This window comes from Symphalangus syndactylus, chromosome 9, assembly GCF_028878055.3.
Source record: "Symphalangus syndactylus isolate Jambi chromosome 9, NHGRI_mSymSyn1-v2.1_pri, whole genome shotgun sequence".
NCBI classification, from domain to species: domain Eukaryota; kingdom Metazoa; phylum Chordata; class Mammalia; order Primates; family Hylobatidae; genus Symphalangus; species Symphalangus syndactylus.
In genome coordinates, this window is record NC_072431.2 from 27,154,274 (window position 1) to 27,170,153 (window position 15,880).

Genomic DNA, 15,880 nt, shown 5'->3' on the forward strand with positions numbered 1-15,880 from the left:
CCCTGCTGTTATGAAAATAATAAATTCCTATAAAAATTTAAGAATTGATCAAATGGGACCTAATTAAGCTAAAGAGCTTTCACACAGCAAAAGAAACTATAAACAGAGTAAGCAGACTGGGAGACATATTTGCAAACTACGCATCTGACAGAGGTCTAATATTCCAGCATCTGTAAAGAATTTAAACAAATTTACAAGAAAAACAAACAATCCCATTAAAAACTGGGCAAAGGACATGAACAGACACTTTTCAAAAGAAGACATACACATGGCCAAGAAGCATATGAAAAATTGCTCAACATCACTAACCATTACAGAAATTCCAGTCAGAACCACAACAAAAGATACTATGTCATGCCAGTCAGGATGGCTATCATTAAAAAGTAAAAAAACAACAGATGCTGGGGAGGCTGCAAAAAAGAAGAAAAAAAGAAACTTTTATACACTGCTGGTGGGAATATAAATTAGTTCAGCCTCTGTGGAAAGCAGTATGGTGATTATTCAAAGAACTCAAAATACAACTACCATTCAACCCAGCAATCTCATTATTGTGATATATACCCAAAGGAATATAGATTGTTCTATAATAAAGACACATGCACACCTATGTTCCTCACAGCAGTATTCACAATAGCAAAAACATGGAATCAACCTGGATGCCCGTCAACAGAAGACTGGATAAAATGTGGATCATACATAGTATGGAATGCTACGCAGCCCTGAAACAAAACAAACAAACAAAAACGAAATCATGTATTTTGCAACAACATAGATGGAGCTGGAGGCCAATATCCTAAGCTAATTAATGCAGGGACAGAAAATTAAATACCAAATGTTCTCCCTTGCAAGTGGGAACTAAACATTGAGTACACATGGATACAAAGAAGAGAACAATAGACACTGGAGCCTACTTGAGGGTGGAGGGTGGGAGGAGGTCGAGGACTGAAAAACTCCCTCTCAGGTACTGTGCTTATTACCTGGGTGATGAAATAATCTGTACACCAAATCCCTGCAACACCCAATTTACCTATATAACAACACTCTACATGGACCCCGAACCTAAAAGTTAAAAAAAAAATCAATGAATACAAAGCTGATATTTTTTTAAAAGGCAAGAATTGAGATCAATTGAAAAGATGAAACCGCTGTCTTGATAAACTGATAGTGTAAAGTAAGACTGAAGAATTGCTTGATATAAAACAGGGCAAAATAATAGAGCTATTTCTTTTATAAAAATTCTGTAGATCATTAATTTAATAGATTTAAATATTTTCAAACACTAATGTGAATACACTTATTTTAAAACATGGGCTAAATTTCTGAGAAGTGCTAAGTTTAAGGGCTTTCCCAGCAACTTACCCTTAAAATTATTTTATTTCTGAAAAAGCCAGGTATATTCATCAAGTATGGGCTCAGTTCTTGTTTTGAGAAGAAGCATTACTTTTGCAGTCCATTTAGAATGCAATTTTGTCTGCCATGGAGCAATGTGATGGATAAATAAATAAATAAATAAATAAATAAATAAAATCTACTCATAAAACATGCAATAATTAAGGTACATCTGTAGATAAATGAAATTTAAAATGTACAATTTTCCAGGGTGTTATTATTAGAGAAAGGCAACTTTAGAATAACCTTACAATACAGGAGAAGTAACAATATATTTAACTTTATATTCGCTATTGCCAATAAACACTGAAAAACATTAGGAAAAGTTGCAAAGGTGAATAATAAACTGCTTTAAGTAGTAAACGCAACAGGGAAATATGTAGATGTGTACAGCAGTATGTTATCCTCTGGGTTCAACCCATCACTAAACAAAGAATAATGTACTGAATAGTGATAGGAGAAAACAAAAAAGAGCCTCATTCACAATTTCAAAACCTTTAATTTACTCAGTCATACAGCACTTTCTGTAGTCAATAGGTAAAATGCAAGGTTTACCATTACCAGCTATCATATTTTAATATTTTCTGAAGATCCTGTGAACACATTTTAGTAAACAAGACAATTGTGGAAGTAAAAATTCCAGGTTGGTAGAGACAGAGTAATGCCCAAGTGACAAAATGAACAAGTGATGTTGGCAAAAATTAAATCGCTATCTTCTAATTGCTAGATCACCGCTTCATGCTAACTCCTCATGTTGTTTTGCTTAGATCAACAAGTGTGCCCGATGATCCTTGAGCAGAAAACTGTAAGGATTGTTTATGTTATTTTAACATGATTACTGAAAAGATGAAAGTGAATAGTATTTATATTTTTGATACTTTTTTATGTTGATTTATGCATGCAAGACATTCTTTGAATAACAATCAGTACTAAGTACCACTGCCTCTTAGTAATTATGAAAGAAATAGAAAAATTAAATTGTGACCTATTTTAATAAATACCTTTATAAATAATAAAGGTATAAAGGTATTTATTAGAATACCTTTAAAATAAAGGTATAATTAATATCATAATAAAGGTATTAATAATAAAATAATAAAGGTATTTATTAAAATACCTTTATTCTTTGAACATATTATTATAGCAGAATCCTATAAGGTTGTAACCAAGTATGTGTATTGTATCACTGGAAAGTTCAAACCATCTCTTCTTTGGATTGTAGCATAATTTGAGGCTGTTTTTTTTTTTTTTTTTTAGATTTTCATAATAACATTTTTTATCTAGCTTACTGCACTGTAAGAATACAGTATACAATACATGTAATATACAAAATATATATTAATACACTTTGTGTTATTGGCAAGTCAATTAGCAGTTAAGTTTAGGGGATTAAAAAGTTATATGTGGATTTTCAACTGCTTGGGAGTCAGCGCCCATAACCCTTGTGTTGCTCAAGGGTCAACGGTATATGCAAGGGCTTATTTTGAGGTTCTCTATTCTATTCCATTGGTCTATACGTTTGTCCTTATGCCAGTAAAACACTGTTTTGATTACTTGAGCTTTGCAGTACGTTTCGAAATCAGGAAGTGTGAGCCCTCCAGCTTTGTTCTTCTTTTTTTTTTTTTATTATACTTTAGGGTTTTAGGGTACATGTGCACAATGTGCAGGTTTGTTACATATGTATCCATGTGCCATGTTGATTTCCTGCACCCATTAACTCGTCATTTAGCATTAGGTGTATCTCCTAATGCTGTCCCTCCCCCCTCCCCCCACCCCACAACAGTCCCCGGAGCGTGATGTTCCCCTTCCTGTGTCCATGAGTTCTCATTGTTCAATTCCTACCTATGAGTGAGAACATGCGGTGTTTGGTTTTTTGTCCTTGCGATAGTTTACTGAGAATGATGTTTTCCAGTTTCATCCATGTCCCTACAAAGGACACGAACTCATCATTTTTTATGGCTGCATAGTATTCCATGGTGTATATGTGCCACATTTTCTTAATCCAGTCTATCGTTGTTGGACATTTGGGTTGGTTCCAACTCTTTGCTATTGTGAATAGTGCCACAATAAACATACGTGTGCATGTGTCTTTATAGCAGCATGATTTATAGTCCTTTGGGTATATACCCAGTAATGGGATGGCTGGGTCAAATGGTATTTCTAGTTCTAGATCCCTGAGGAATCGCCACACTGACTTCCACAATGGTTGAACTAGTTTACAGTCCCACCAACAGTGTAAAAGTGTTCCTATTTCTCCACATCCTCTCCAGCACCTGTTGTTTCCTGATTTTTTAATAATGGCCATTCTAACTGGTGTGAGATGGTATCTCACTGTGGTTTTGATTTGCATTTCTCTGATGGTCAGTGATGAGGAGCATTTCTTCATGTGTTTTTTGGCTGCATAAATGTCTTCTTTTGAGAAGTGTCTGTTCATGTCCATTTGAGGCTATTGTTTATAATTCATTGTACTTAAGAAAACTCCCGAGGGATTCATGTTTTAGAGAGCATTTATTACAGAAAGTTTTTATGTCAAACTGAGAGCCAAAAACTTAAGAATAAATCTAGTTTTACAAAGATGTAGATGTTTGCATGGCTATTATAAATTCTTCAAAGAAGAGCAATTAAAATTAATTTTAAAATCCTGGGATAATTTAGAAGATTAATACTTCTAAAACTTATAGATGTATAAATGTTCCTAAACATATAGTCAGAGGAGTAATGAAAAGCCTAGAGGAACCAGTGAAGAGGTGATACAAGACCTAGAAAACTTCATTATCCATGATGAAACCATCTCTACTCCAAGCAAGCCTAGAGGCTAATGCTATTTCTTTAATAATGTTGTAATTTCAAGTCATATCACTTTTCTTTATGATTTTTACAAAGACAATTATTCAGACTTTCATATTTTGGTTGCAGACTGAGAACAGCATATGTGAGTATTATAATGTAAAGAAATTAAGAAAATGCATTAATCACATTTTAGAATCTTTATTAAAGTGTCTAATTAGCTCTAATTATTTTAGAAAATCTATCTAAAACATTTTATTTTAGCAACTTTCAAAACTTGAGTTTAGAGCTCAGAAGAAAATTCAGTAGATTGCAACGATAACACTGTATTTCTTAAATAAAAATTGTACACTGGTAAGTAAGTTCTGTAAAAACAAAAACCCTAGGAAAATGGAAAACAAATCTAACATTGTGGTAAAATAGCTCAGTGGGGTGGAGAGAATATCATCTGACCGTATATTTAGTAGAATTCATAATAACTGGAATATGTGATGTTTAATCACAACCATATGTGTTCATTTTTTATTTTTTTAAATTTCGCTCTCCAAGGAATTTACAGTCATTATGTTTACAAAGTACCAGAAGATAGAATCACTACCATCATAAGAGGAAAAAACACTGAGATTTCATTATCAAGCAGTATATATAAACCATCCTTATACACAGAGCACAGTTTTAACTGGGATATGAAGAAGACTCTACCGAAGTTAAGAATGATAAAATGAGTCTCCCAGAAATAACATAACGGGAAAATCCATGGATACATAAGAAAGCTCCTAAATGCATTGTAAGCTATGGTTGTTTCTCCACACCCCACTTAGAAAAGGGAGGAAGGAATTTGTGTGTGTGTGTGTGAATCCATCAATGATCATAAGATTAATGTTTCCTCAGGTCCAGTCAATGACATCTCTCTACTTGCTCCAAAAATGTGCTATAATCTTCACTGTATCCTCCTTTATTGTCCAAATAAGATCAATTGATAACTCCTATTGATATTGCCCCATCCCATCATTCATCTATATACTCCTTGTGATCCTACAGATATCTTAGTTCAGGCCGTCCTTACCTCCCTAGGGAAATAAGAAAGAGATGGGTAATCTCATAGGTCATGTTTGAGAGGTTGAATTCAGGGCGCACCTTACCGGTTTAATTGGAATAGGGACACTTCCTTCAAAGTAACAGAGGGAAAATTAATGTAGGTAGTTACAGATGCAGGTGAGTTGGCAGTTTTGCTAATGGGAAGGTAAAAGAATATATCTGATTAAATCTGATTTCTCAATTAAACACAAAGCTTGGTCACCAGTAAAAGGCAAAGTGAAGAGAGAGACAGGAATAGAAGAGGGAGAAAGAAATAGTATCAGTGGTTGACTTGAGACCTGCTGAATGCTTTACACAAAGCAAAAAGCTATAAATCCTAAAAGACATGTGAAACAGAACTTTTTCTTAAACCATTAGTAGCATATCTTTTAGGTGTCCACTTTGACCCCTAGAAGATGTAGAGTCAATGGACAGAAGGAATAACTGCAGATGAAAATATTGTTAAGGGCTCATGGTGATAACATATATATTGTTCTTCTATAGTCTTTCTAATAAAGAGGATGAGAGTTATCACATGGAAATTGTACGGCAAACTACTTCTCATACATTTGTATTCATAAATTGTATTCATAAATTGTATTCAAAAATCGCCTCAACTTTAATTTTAGTTTTAAAACGGAGCATGTGCAACCTAATGCCATCTCTGTCTTGAATGACCTTGCCTTGACTAGGCCAGATGTGGATGGTCTCATCCTTCACTGTGTTCTTGACAGTGACGCTCTGCAGTTTTCTCACTGGAGAAAGCATAAAACTCCACTCTTGGTCATAGCTGTGGATTGTTTACTTACTTTGAATCCTAGGTACACCAGCCGGCTTAGCTGAATTTATCATGAATATAGAAATGACAACTATTAGAATGGAATGAAAGGGAAAAGTGAAGCTACTATATTAATAAAAGGAAAGAAGAATCACATCAGCAAGAGTCATGGAGTAATCTGTTAATAGAGTGAAGGAATAGTTTTTGTATTAACAATATAGAGGCAGAAGCAAATGGGATGCTGCAGAAGTTTACTTTTCTAGAAAAATGCAGCACACATTGGAGTCTCGTTTTCATGAACTTGGATTGAAGGTCAAGACCAGTCTATTAGGAAGTATAATTTGATGTTACAACAAATAATGTTGACATACAATACGTTAATCCTGTCCATTGCTGCAATGTTTTAGTATCTGAGACAGAGACTAAATCAGTGGTCTCAACTGCAGGTGACCTTGCCCCCTAGAAACAACTAGCAACGTCTGCAGACATTTTTGTTGTCATAACTAGGCAGGAGTGCTACTCGCATTCCCAGTGTACAGGACAGCCCCTCACAACAAATAATTATCTGGCCTAAAATGTCAATATCACCAAGGTTAAAAAACTCTGTTCAAAATAATGGCCAAGCAGCTACGGTTGTAAGAAGATTAAAGAGTGGGTGAAAGATTTACCATTTACATGTACTCAAGGTTATTCTTATTTGATTTATGTTGCATTTTGCATGTCTTCACATAAATCACTGAGAACAATTCTATATTCATGTGGCTAGCTGGCCATTATTTAGAAGGTTTTCTCTTTCCTCTTATCTAAAGACTGAGCACTTTTTGGTCATATTGTTTGAACTTTCCCTGGAATTTTAAATCTGCTCTCTCCCTACAAAATTTTCCCCACTTTGTAGCCTGCTTTCTGCTTCCAACACAGTTTCACATTCAACTCTTCATCTGACTTCCTACTTTGTCCCAATTATTGCACATTCAGACACTAATAAGTAATTTTGAAGTAGACACACGCTTACATTGTGGTTTTGCCATATTGCAAGATATGGTATGACAACTGCAAACATACCTCATTATACAGATGAGACATTTCATTAAGCATTATTGGAATAAGGTAACAATGCTTAATGAATAACTAATATAAACAAATACACACAGGCCCATTTTTTTTCAGTCATGTTTTGGTGTATGAGATCGTTTGTCAAATACAGTTTTCAATCATCAGGGAACAAAAATACCTTGGCACAGTTGCCCACCAGTCCTGGAGAACAGCCAAAACCTGCAGTTCTACAACTCTTTCCCTGGAAACACAAAGCACAATGTGTTTATTTAATTACGTTGTGCTAGATACTCACAATATTCAGCTGTTTCCAACCCATCTGTAGAATGATTATATAATCATAGTAATAAAAACACATTAATACAGGAGATGTTGTTCTTTACTCTTGAATCATGTATCTCTTTATCCATATACTTGCTTTAGATTCAGCACATGTGACAGCTTCTGCAACATCTCTGAGCAGAAATAAAAATAAGGAGAGAGTTTGGAACATTTTATTCCTCCTAGTATATAAAAAATTGGAAATGCAAAGCACTGAAAATTTAAGGATTTAGAACTCCTGATAAGTATAAAATCTTATTCAACCACACTATTTCAATTCTAGAGGGAAATAATAATGTAATAATAAATTAGTCTGCAGCATGTGGAGTAGCTTTAGAAAATAAGTTTGCTTATTCTTTTTTCTGCAATATGCCATTGAAAGTACTTCTTCTTGATGCACTGTCCTCATTTTTTATTGCCCAATGTTAGATTATTTATTGCTCTTTCAAAATGAACCAGCACTCATCATATATTTTCTGCATATTTTATTATGAATGATAAAATTTGTTTATGTGAGTAGAGTAAAAAAAGCCCACATTTTTCATGATGAACTAGTTTTGTGGTAGAGGCATGGTTCTCGTCCCCTTAAAAAATTACTAAATTTGATTGCTTATTTAAATTATGTCTCTGCTTAGCCCTAAATTTATATTATTATCTTTCAACGTTAGGCACTGCATCATTTAGTACCTGTGCATGTAAGAAATACTGTAGGAGAGAACTTTCTATCTATCTGTGGATAAGTTTCTCCAGTTCCACATATCAAAGTAACAAGTACAGTCTTTTAAAAAGGGTGAGGATTGCATGGGAAATGTCTCTATCTAGCTACATGTTTAAGCTATCAGTTGTGTGCAAATAAAAAAAATTATTTGTTCTCAGAGTCCCTACTGGCATTTTAAAATGACTTTTGCAGGATATTGTTGTTTCATTGACCTAAATTCTTTTCTTTCTTTCCTTCGTGTACTTTTGCACATCTTTAAAGTAAATAACTAGTGATGGTAAGGGAGTAGTATAATGAGATGATCTGACTTCTACTGGTTGGAAATAAAAATAAGGTAAAATATGCATACGAGAATTATTAGATAGTTTTAGATGTCATATCACCAGTGCTGTGGTTGTAAATAAAATGCATTTTCATGAAAAAAGACTCAACTAAGTGCTTTCAAATACAGAAGTCAATATCACTTTAGAAAGTCTCAGATAGCAACTATGTAGATGTTCTGTTTTCTATGGCAGCAAAAACAAGGCAAGAGGTACCGAAGAGGCACTGGTAGCTGATTTTAAAAGTGTTCTTTCTAAAGAAGACAAATAATACATTTTACTCCAAAAACGACCTACACATATTCTTTCTTCTGCTTACGAAAAGACAATTTACAAATTTACTGTGGAATGACATCTTAAATCGCATAAGCAATCTATGAAAGCAAACTTTGTTAACTTTAAGTGATGTCTCAGCAATTCTGAAATAAGGCTACCAAGCTATCCTTGAATCCCTTACATAAAGACAGGCAAGTTATGCGTCTACTACTTTGAGTAACAAATCTGTATGCCATAGAAACAAATATACCTAACAGCTGTAGATTAAGGCACACAATTATGTAGAGAATAGGGAAAGTTAAGACAAGCAAATGACTACAAATTCAGTTGTTCCTCCTATAGAAGGAAGAAGTCATGTCTTGGGTTCAACGTGATTCAGCCCAATCTCTCATATCCAAATCATGAGTCCTATCAGTGAATAGTCAAGAAAATGCTTCACTGTAGAGTCTTATCCTGTACAGACTTAAACAGAAAAAACTGACAAAATTTCAAAGCATGTCTCTACAAGACTTTAAACAAAAGCACTGTGTGTATTATTTGGAGGAGGAATAAGGAAACAGGGATTCCAATAGTTAAAATTATTTTCCTTAAATATTCTGGTTAGCCATGATTTATTGCACATGGCATTTCTCAAAGCACAAATATTCCTTAAAACTAATGAAACAGTAGTTAGAATGCATGAGATTTAAGTCTCCCACTATGTGTCTTAGACTTTGACAAGTGGTAGTTTGTCTTTGAAAAATGACATGAAAAGGAATAAACATTGCTGGCAATTCTTAGTTATACTATTTTTTATGAAGAGATATATATATTTTTAATCAAATTCAATTCCATAAATATTTTAAGCATATACATATTCTGGCCATGCCTTCTTTCACAGTAGACAATGCCTCTTAAGAAGTTCATGGTTTAGAGAGGGAGGAGAAATAGGTCTTCTAAGAAGACAGGAACAAGAAAACGGCATCTAACTGTGCCCGGGAGGATCAAACAAAGCTTCCTGGAGTAATGGAAAGGAGAAAGAAGAGATCTTGGTGTGAGAAAAAACATAAAACTGCAAAGAATTCAGCAAGCTGAGGTGAATTTACAGACTATTTTATTTTGCTTTCTTTTATTTTTAGCTCTTCCAAACATTTCTTTAAATATAATTTCTATTATTTGAGATATGCATGCTCTTTCAGTAATTAACTCTACATACAAAGACCTTGTCACAAACAATGATTAGAAATTTTTATTCAGAACTCCAAAGCAACATTTGCAAAAGTTTTTTATCGTAGATGAGTGGGCCCCAAAATAGGCATATGTAGGCTTCACCATGCATTTTACCTAATAGGTGGGAGGACTGGCTATATTTGTATACCTGGTGCATTTCAGCCAGTTTTAAGATTATGAATACTCTACATCTATGTCAGTAAACACATTTTCCTTAGTTTCTGAGAGTCTTTATAATAGCTGATACAGTCATTGTCATCTTAATCTTAATGCTTTTCTCAATTGACAGAGAACAATTATGACTTAAAAAAAATTGTACATGTGGAATTGTAAATTTCCCTGGCTGTAAGATGGTCTAGAATAAAATGATGAGTAAGTCATAGTATAATATTTGCCATCACCTCACGGTTTGTGTTAGCAGTATCAGTACTTATGAAGAACTTGATTTCCAACTTTATATCATGCCTATAATAAAAACATAAGTAGTACCAAAATACAGCTTGCACTTGTAGTAAAATAGAAACTGCCTAACAAAAGCAGGATATGTGAATTAATATCTCTGTATTTCAAATGCTCAATACTGTTTTTTGGTAACTAGTAGTTGCTTCATAAATGTCTATAGAATAGATAGGTAAAAATATGCACATAAGCACTGTTTCCCCCTCCCTGTATAGAAGCATTTTCAGGTTGGCTTAAGAATGCTGGATTATTTTTCCTCTGTCTTCATATTGAGTTTTTATTCATTTAATTCATGTGTTAGAGAAAATTGATTTTCTTGCTTGGCTTCTTAACTCAGCAGTACAGTTTTGACAATGCTGGAGCCTGGTGTTTTTGTTTATTTGTTTTTTGTGTGCTCTGAATGGATTCCATTGGTTTGTTCTGTGCTGTTTACTATTGTAACCTGAATTTCAATGAGAGTTTTGAAGTGTCACAAGATGTGTGTGTGTGTTGTGTGTGAGGGGAGAAAGCTTAAGGTCAGTGGGTTTAATATTCGTTATTCTTTACTTGTTTTACTAGACTCGTTTATGTGTATTATCAGAGAGATGTTTTTTACATAACAATATCTGAAATGATTATGGGATGATCGCATAATTCTAGGGAGTTGTTTACACATTTGACATCTTTAAATGAGAAAGCAAAACTACCAAGCATCTGTTTACTTACACTAAATAATCTGAAATTGTCTGTCTTTAAAAATAAAGTCAAGCTCTTTGTATAGCTTTTTCCTCCATTATAAAATGTTTTTAATTTTAATAAAACAATATTTAACAATAATTAGTTATTTTTACTGTCAAACATGACTGAGGCAAAGAGACATCACAATAATTTCCCAGAGATCAAAATGACAGTGGTAGAACACACTTTTCCTGAATCTCTGCCCTGGTTTTGATTCCATTGAACTACGAGGTATAATAGAATAAACAACTGGAATTTACTAAATTGTTTTTCAAGCAACAATTTTACATACATTTAGAAGACTTTGCCTTTTAAAATGTCTTTATATCAATTCTGGTGGATTTTATTCTAGAAATGATACAGGACATCTAAAGGTACAGTGATATGATAATGGAAAGACACCGTCAGAAATAATTGTTTAAGGAAAAGTATAAAGAAAAATAGATCATTAAATAAATAAGGAGGTTATGTAGCACATTACTAGGTTTTGGTACAAATTTCCAAGTTCCCCCAAAGTTTCCCAAGAAAGCATTCCAACCACATGAAGGACACTTTCCACTAGACGTCAAGAAGCCCAGTTTTGACATTGCCAAAGGATATTTATACAGTTCCCAAGTCCACCACACCTTCACCACGCGTCTGTCCTGGGCATGAGCTATGGACTTGCTAATCAGAACGCATAATTGAAACAAAACTAGTCAATATTATTTTTCCTGAAGCAAAAGTTAGTTCCTAAAGTGAAGCAGTGTTTTTTAATAGGCTGGGTGGCGCTATTAGCATTCGAAGCAGGATATTTAAATCCCTGGCTCCTGCCTAATAAGTTCTAGTATTGTCTTTTGGTCGTTTTGCAAGGAAAAAAATATCTGATACAAAAAATACCTGATTCACATGTGCAAGTGCCATAGATTAGACCAATAGAATGGAATGCCTGATAAATCCTCCTCTATCAAATGTTTCTTTAAACAAACAAACAAAAAAACCAAAAAACTTTTATTTTAGGTTCTAGGGCACATGTGAAGGGCTGTTAAATAGGTAAACTTGTGTCACTGGGGTAGTTGTACAGATTATTTCATCATCCAGGTATTAAGCCCAGTACCCAATAGTTATATTTTCTGCTTCTCTCCCTCTTCCTGCCCTCTGCCCTCAACTAGACTCCAGTGTCTGCTTTTCCTTTGTGTTCATGAATTCTCATTTTTTAGCTCCCACTTATATGTAAGAACATACCATATTTGAATTTCTGTTTCTGCATTTGTTTGCTAAGGATAATGTTTCTAAAAAAGAAAAATTTCTGCTTTTATGTCTTGATATGTTGTCGGGAAAATACTGCAGAGTTTCCATTAGTCAATCTTGTTCAATTTTTTTTCTTCTGCAAAATTAGCTAAAAGACAACTATCTGGAAGGGCTAATGAATATCATATATCATATTAATTACATATGTACATATATTATGGATAATAAGAGTTAACAATGGCTGATGCATCATATACACGGAGTGGGATAGAAATATGTCATTGAATATAAAAATCAAAAGTGAACATTATTACTACTATCCCCACCTCTCAGTAAATTCAAATACACTTCACAGAGGGATCTATTCTCTGTGTGAATTTTTTTCTGACAGGAAATGAGTACCCTTATACTTCTGAACAACTATAAATGTTAAAGTTGTTTAAGGAATTTCCTTATACACCCATTATCTACTTATTTATAAACAAATGGTTTTAATTTTGATATCTAGAGTCACACAGAATGAATAGTCTACCTTTTCCAAGATAATGCTTAAAAAATTTAAAACAGTAAACTTTCTAATTTATTAAATAGCCCCAGTTCCTCCATTATCCCGCATATAACATCATGTCCAGATATCTCTCCATTTAGAACCCTTTTCTCCAGATAAATGGCAAGCAGTCAATTTGTCTATTAATATGCAGATTCCCAAAGTGAACAAAATAGGCAAAACTATGTAATTAACACCGAATATTGTGGAGATGTCACCACCCATGTTCTGGATAGTACTAGGGCTTCTACTGATCAAATTTGTAATATCGTTTGTGGTTGGGAAGTGGGCCTTATGGTTAACAAAAATTGTTACCAATTGATTTTAAACATTACATTTTTGTTCACATAATAAATATTTTGAAAATCCTATTTGCAGTAACAATTTTTTTTTTTTTTTTTGAGACAGAGTCTCGCTGTCACCCAGGCTGGAGTGCAGTGGCGCAATCTCGGCTCACTGCAGGCTCCGCCTCCCGGGTTCACGCCATTCGCCTGCCTCAGCCTCCCGAGTAGCTGGGACTACAGGCGCCCACCACCACGCCTGGCTAATTTTTTGTATTTTTAGTAGAGACGGGGTTTCACTGTGTTAGCCAGGATATTTTCGATCTCCTGACCTCCTGATCTGCCCGCCTCGGCCTCCCAAAGTGCTGGGATTACAGGCGTGAGCCAACGCGCCTGGCCAACAATTTTTAATTTAAGTATTTCTATATAAATGTAGTGCCTTATATAATTCTCTAATTTAATATGCTAATTTCATTTCATAATTCTGATTATTCATCCAATTTTGGGGGTATTCGTCCAAACTTCATCTTTCAAAATTCAATAAAATAACCTAGGCTAGTTATGTACTCATTTTTGTCTGTAAAGTTGTAATAATAATATCTGTAAGTCATTAGTAATAGTTTAAAGTTGAGCAGTGCCTACATAGCAGACCCTCAATAGCTATTAGTTCCTTTCTCTCCCCACTCTTCATTTTCTCTTACACTTATTGCAGACTTCAAGATGAAGCTATGAGATACCACCACAAATTTCCCTCTAGATTCATCATGATCTATCAACAATATACTTGGAAATGGTGATTAATTAACTATTAATATGCCAACCTATAATTCATTCAGTCTACTATCACCCATATTATTTTAAATATATTACAGTAGAATTTATTTAGTGACTTAAAGAAATCAGATGTATTATATCCAGGCTGTTCACCTCTTCTATCACTTGTAGTAATGAAAATCAACAACCACAACCATGGTTTGCAAAGATTTATTCTTACTAAATTTATTCAGCTCCCTAGGTGATTAACAAATAATGTTTCGTTTTTAAGTTTTAAACATAATGTAACACAACATGACAAAATAACATAACACAGTATAATAAACATGCATTGTGCAGTGACTAATTTCCCCTAGATTTTTTTCTGCCCTTTTTCCATTTTGTAATAGAAACCAACTCCAGTTCTCAGAGCATCAGCAGTGCATACAGCTGCCCAGTTAAAGATCGTATTTCACAGTCTCCTTGTACCTGCACGTGCACATATGTTTAAGTCCTTGCAAAAGGAATGTGAATGGAAGTGATATCTACAACTTCCATGTCATTTCCCTAAAAGAAAGTTACTTGCTTTCCTCTGCCTCTTTGCTCCCCTACCTTAGGCCAGAAAGGGATGTGCTGCTGACCAGCAGCTCAACCACGTGTCAGGCAAACATCCTTTTGAAAGACAGAGCTAACATTAAGACAGAAGAAAGCCAGACCCCATCTTGATCTTGTTGAGCAGAACTGCCTGCCTCTACACTGCATACTATGTAAATAGAAATAAGCTTCCATTGTGTTATCAGCTTCTGTATTTGGTGTCCATTTTTTTACATCATATTAACTTATATCCTATTTTTTGCCCCTATATAGTGAACATTGAATTTTAAGCATTAACCTTTACCACATTTACTTCAGACCTTTTTATTTAGCAAAATAAATATTTCAAATACCATCAAATCATTTTCCTCCCAATGATCATATTTTCCTCTCTCTGTACACAGAGGTAATCACGTATTTGAAATCAGACTGTACCTATTTGGCTAGACCAGACCACAAAGGCAAGTAGAAGTGACTATTTATTGCTTTAACTCTGATTTGCTATTGACCCAGCAAACAAACAGCACAAAAGATACACTACAAAAGCTATGAATGAGTAAATAAATACAGCTTCTCAATGGCTGCCTAGTTGCTCGTAGAGTGAGTTAATAGTTTGATGAGGAATGTAGTATGTATAGAATGAAGGATTTGCTGTAATGAAGGACCCCACAGTGGTTTATACCATTAGGCTTGAGAAGGGGAGCATGTAAGTACTTAAGGTCTACCTGATACATTAATTTAATTTGCTGTATCTCAGTTACATTCACCTGTGACTATATCATTAGACTTTTAAAATACTGAGCTGTAGAATATCCAAGCTTTATGCTTTTCTGACATTCAACAATATCTTTAAATGCTCAATCTTCACAACCTATTAATTGGGCTCAGGGATAAAGAATCTTAAAGTAAGAGCACCCAGTTAACATTGCGCTATAAGTCTGTAATACATTTAAAGCTAAATTAAATTTATATTATGGTGCAATGCAGTCAAAACTAGCAAAAATGAGGTAAAAATTCTGAGAAGTGGAATGATTTTACTATAGAATTTTTACTGTGATTTAGGGCACGCTGCTTTTTAGTATGCATAAAAATTCATACAGTAAGAAAAATATGTACCACATAATGAATTAACTCATATAAAACTGGTTTTATATCATCACAAGGGAGATATTTTGAAATGAAACACCTATGTTTATATCAACAAAATTAAGCATTAACAGGCAATACCAAAATAGTCCATCCTTTGATTAGTGTAGTTTCCTACTGAGGTTTATAGTTTTACCACCTTTGCATGTTTTACCAAATAGATACCATCACATACACACACATATATGTGTGCGTGTGTGTGTGTGTTGTATGAGTGTATATGTA